This window comes from Furipterus horrens, unplaced genomic scaffold, assembly GCF_987537825.1.
Source record: "Furipterus horrens unplaced genomic scaffold, mFurHor1.1.pri manual_scaffold_2, whole genome shotgun sequence".
NCBI lineage: Eukaryota > Metazoa > Chordata > Mammalia > Chiroptera > Furipteridae > Furipterus > Furipterus horrens.
Genome location: NW_028327172.1, coordinates 7507796 through 7512855, shown reverse-complemented (window position 1 = coordinate 7512855; position 5060 = coordinate 7507796).

Below are 5060 nucleotides of genomic sequence, written 5' to 3'. Positions count from 1 at the left end.
GCCAGAAGTGGACATGGATTATAAGCTATTAGTCTAGAGTAGCTGGCTGGGTATTCGGGAGACACCTGAGAAGAGATTCCTTAGCCCACCCCCAACTCCGCCCCCCCCCCCCTTTTTTTACAGTAACTGACATCTTTTCATGGGGCAGTGGATCCAAATGCAGACAGTTACTGCCTCCTAGTGGATGCAGCCTAGGGCTCATCTCCAAATCCAGAGATTAAAACAGGATTTCCCCGCTGCTGCCAGAACTCCTGTTTAGATAGAGCTGGAGGGACCGTAAGAAGCCAGCTGTTTCACTTCCTTTACATTGCAGATGGGGATGTTGATGCTCAAAGTCATTCACAGCATGGAGGACTTCTGCTACCAGCTCTGGTGAAGGAACTAGTACAATATTAGCTCTCTGGTTGTAAGCAACGGTAAATGGACCTCCCCCCACTGGACCATAGGAAGAGCCAGGCTATAGTCCCTGAGAGACAGGAGACACCTGTGATCTTTTCGTCTCTGTCATCCTGCAGTGCAACGGGAGCCTCACTGAGCTGACATCAGGCTGGGAGGCGGCTGAAGGGACTGGGATCTTCAGAGCAAGAGCAGAATTTGGGGGGAGGGGGTTGCTCTAGGAAGTGGGGAAGATGTGTAGCACTTGGAACTTGCATTAACTGCCATGGAAGTGTAAAATGGTGCAGCCCCCTGGGAAAACTGTCTAACAGTACCTTATAAAGTTAAACATGTCCTGGCTACATGTCTTGGCAATTCCACTCCTAGACATTTACCCAAGAGGAATGAAAACATATCTCCACACAAAACTTATGAGTGTTCATAGCTGCTTTATTATTCAGAATAGCCCCAAACTGGATACAACCCAAATGATGAATTTTAAAAACTGTGGTATATTTATACAACTTCACACTATTCAGCAATTAAAAAAGGAACCGGCTACTGAGATCCACACTGTGATAAATTGCAAAAATCTAACACTGAACAAAAGAAGGGAGACATACAACAGCACATTCTCCATGACTCCGCTGTTATGGGCACAGGAAGTCTGACTGCAGAGCTGCAGGAGGAAGACTTCTGAGGTGATTAGAAGTGTGTCTTGATCACAGGTGCATATATTTGTCCAAGTTCATAGGACTGTACATTTAAAATATAGTCATATGTAATTATACCTCAATAAAGCTGATGCGCACGCGCGCGCACACACACACACACACACACACACACACAAAGAGGAGCAGCCCCTGGCATGCGATCTTAAAATTAATTATTATGCCCTGGCTGGTGTGGCTCAGTGGACTGAGTGCCGGCCTGAGAACTGAAAGGCCGCCAGTTCAGTTCCTGGTCAGAGCACATGCCTGGGTTGCGGGCCAGGCCCCCAGGTGGGGGTGTAGAAGAAGTAACCAGTTGTTTCTCTCCCTCTCCTGTCTAAAAATAAATTTAAAAAAATATTTTAAAAAATTAATTATTAAAATGTGCTAGCTTTTTACATGTAAAATGAAATTTTAAAAACTTTAGGAAGAATCAAGATTTTAAGATCTAACTTTAATACATCGAACATTTTAAGAAAACAGTCACTCCGGAATCACCCTTTGATGTACAAAGACCACCCTCGAGGCACCATAGAGTTCTTAAGGTATACAGCAACAACGACACTGTCATCGCCGACTTCCACATCGCTGTGCAGTGCTGCTACTGGGCACACGACAAGTCACAGCGCTGCACTGTAACTCAACATCATTTCAAGTGCCACACATATAACTGTACTACATTATTTAAAAGTTGCCAATTTAGACCCATCATGCCAAAGCAAGAGAAGTGGATTGAGAATGTTGTGCTTTTAAGGCACAGCGAAGTGTGAATTATTGTGTTATCTAATTAGATGGCAAAGCATTATTATGTAATGACAGTAAGCTGTGCTAAAAGAATACAGTAGACATCAGCATTATTTCAGACTTCATTGGAGTATTCCCAGTGATCAACAATGATTAGAAAAAATAGAAAATGTAAAACATTACATCTCATCACAGCAGACTTTCTTTACAGAAATAAAAAAAAAAGGAAATTTGCAACCAAAGTGAGTTTCCTAGTGCCTCATTGTTAACCAAGCAAGGAAAACTAATGTGGGTGAGTTAATTACATCGTGTTTAATTGCAGCAAAGTAATGTGTCCAGAGAAAAGAAACTTATTTTAAAATATTAGCCTTTTGGTGAGAACAGTTTCTCAAAGAGTTGAGGGCACTGGGAGCAGTATCAGTAGTTATGCCAGGCCAAAATTTCAGCTCCATCTGCATCAAACACCTGGAATCTGTGAATGGGACCTTATTTGGAAAAAGGGTCTCTGCGGGTATAATTAAGGATATTGAGATGAGATCATCCTGGATTACCTGAGTGAGTCCTAACTCCAATGACATGTGCCTTTATAAGAGATACACAGAGAACCTATGTTAGTTATGGGACATCAATGGGGGAATCAATATAGACATTATGGGACTCTCAAAAGAAGAGAGAGAAAGCTCATTTGAAGAAATAATGGCTAAATCTTCTCAAATCTTGTTATGGGAATGGATAATGAGATTCATGAAGAAGACTATACCAAGATACCTAATAATCCCATTGTTAAAAGCCAAGGACAAATAATAATAATAACAATAATAATATTGAAAGCAGCAAGAGAAAAGGACTCATTACATACAAGGGAACACCCATAAAACTATCAGTGGATTTCTCAGCAGAAACCCTGCAGGCCGGTGGAGAATGGTATGATATATTCAAAGTACTGAAAAAAAAAAAAAGGCCGCATGTGAAAATCCCACAGCTAACATCATAATCAATAGGGAAAAACTGAAAATTTTCCCTCCAAGATTCAGAACAAGGCAAGGATGCCCACTCTTGCCACTTCTTTTCAACATAGTAATGGAAGTCCTATCCAGAGCAATTAGACAAGACAAAGCAATAAAAGGCATCCAAGTAATTTTATCTCTGAAGATGACATGATAGTATATGTAGAAATCCCTAGAGACTCAACAATTCAGCAAAATTTAAGGATACAGAATCAACATACAAAAATCAGCTGTTTCTATACACAAACAATGAACAATCTGAAAAGGAAATTAAGAAAACAATACCATTCAGAATAGCAACAAAAAGAATAAAATACTTAGGAATAAACCAAAGAGGTGAAAGACTTACACACTGAAAACTCTAAAACATGAATGATGAGAATTAAAGAAGGCACAGATAAATGGAAAGACATCCTGTGCTCGTGGATTGGAAAACAATATTGATAAAACGTCTTCCCTACCCTAAGCCATCTTCAGATTCAACGCAATCCCTACTCAAATCCCAATGGCATTCTCTACAGGAATAGAAAAAGAATCCTAAAACTCATATGGAACCTCAAAACATCCCAAACAGCCAAAGCAATCTTAACCAAGAACAAAGTTGGAAGCATCACACTTCCTGATTTCAAAACATATTACAAGGCCATAGTAATTCAAAAGTATGGTAGTGTCATAAAACAGACACACAGACCAATGGAACGGAATAGAGAGCCCAGAATTACACCCACGTATATACAGTCAGCTAATCTTTGATGGGGGCACCAACAATGCCCAATGAGGCAAGGACAGCCTTTTCAATCAGTGGTGTTGGGAAAGCTGGATATCTATCTTATAACACCACTCACAAAAATGAACTCAAAATGGATTAAAGACGTACATATAAAACCTGAAACTAAAACTTCTAGAAGAAAACATAGCGGAAAAGCTCCCTGGTGTAGGTCTTGGTAATGACTTCTTGGATATGGCACTAGACCTACAGGTAACAAAATAAAAATGAACAAATAGGACTGCACCCAACTTTAAAACTTGTGCACAACAAAGAATCAACAGAGTGAAAAAGGCAACCTACAGAATGGGAGAAAAGAGTTGCAAACCACATATCTGATATGGGGTTAATATCCAAAATATATGCAGGGTGGGCCAAATTAGGCTTACAGTTGTGAGTATTCAAAACACTGTATTCTTGTATTAGTATTTATTAATTATTGTATTATTTTCATAGGAACCCTGTATAAAGAAATCCTACAACTCAACGACAACAATGAAACCCAAACGACCTGATTAAAAAATGTGCCAAGGACTTCTTTTCCCATTTATCTATCGATGGACATGTAGGTTGCTCCCGCGACCTGGCGATTATAAATAACGCCGCAATGAGCATGGGCGTGCAAAGAACTTCCAAATTTAACTGTTTTACACGTTATTGCAACCCTGGCTCCAAGAGTACAGTCACTGTCAGGAGCAGTTTCTCAACAGCGGCGATACTGGCCTTTTGAGTCAAGTAATTGTTTGCTGTGGGGCTGTCCTACGCACCGAAAGGCGCTCAGCAGCGTGGCTGGCCTCTGCCCGCTAGATGCCAGCAGTGTTCATACATTGCCAGATATGGGGTGGGCGTGGGCATAATAATCGCCCCGCTGAGAACCACTGCTTCAAAGAAACACTCGGGCCCGTATAGTTGGGATTTAGGCCGCTGCTGCCCAAGAGGGGACGGAGGACTCTACATAAATATAAACTCTGGCGCGACTTAGAAAGCATTCTTTTTTTGTACTGTTCAAAAGTGACAGAGGTCGGAAGTACGTCATCCTGCATGGAAGACACAGCTAGATGGTGAAACCGCACAGCAGAAGCCTCCCTGGTCTAGGGTGACCTCCGGGTTCCATGATTCCCGACCCACGTTGACTCCAGACGCTCCGCCCACGCCCCGCGGGCCCTTCGCAGTGCACGCTGGGGCTTGTAGTTCCGGCGTGCGAAGTCCTGCGCGCTCATCCCCCGCCGAGGGGCGACTTCCTCTGTAGGCCCTGGATATCGGCTCCCGGAAGCTGAGGAAGTTAAAGTTTCAACGCTTCCTTTCCCCGCCTATCAGTCCCGCAGACTGCCAATGCAAGTAGCCAATAAGTAGCCTGACTGGCGCTTTCTTTTATCTTATTGGCTTAGAGTTTTGCAACCGCCCAGACAAGTTTGCCGGGGATTGGTCGAGCCTTCAGTTTTGAAAATCATAGGTTTC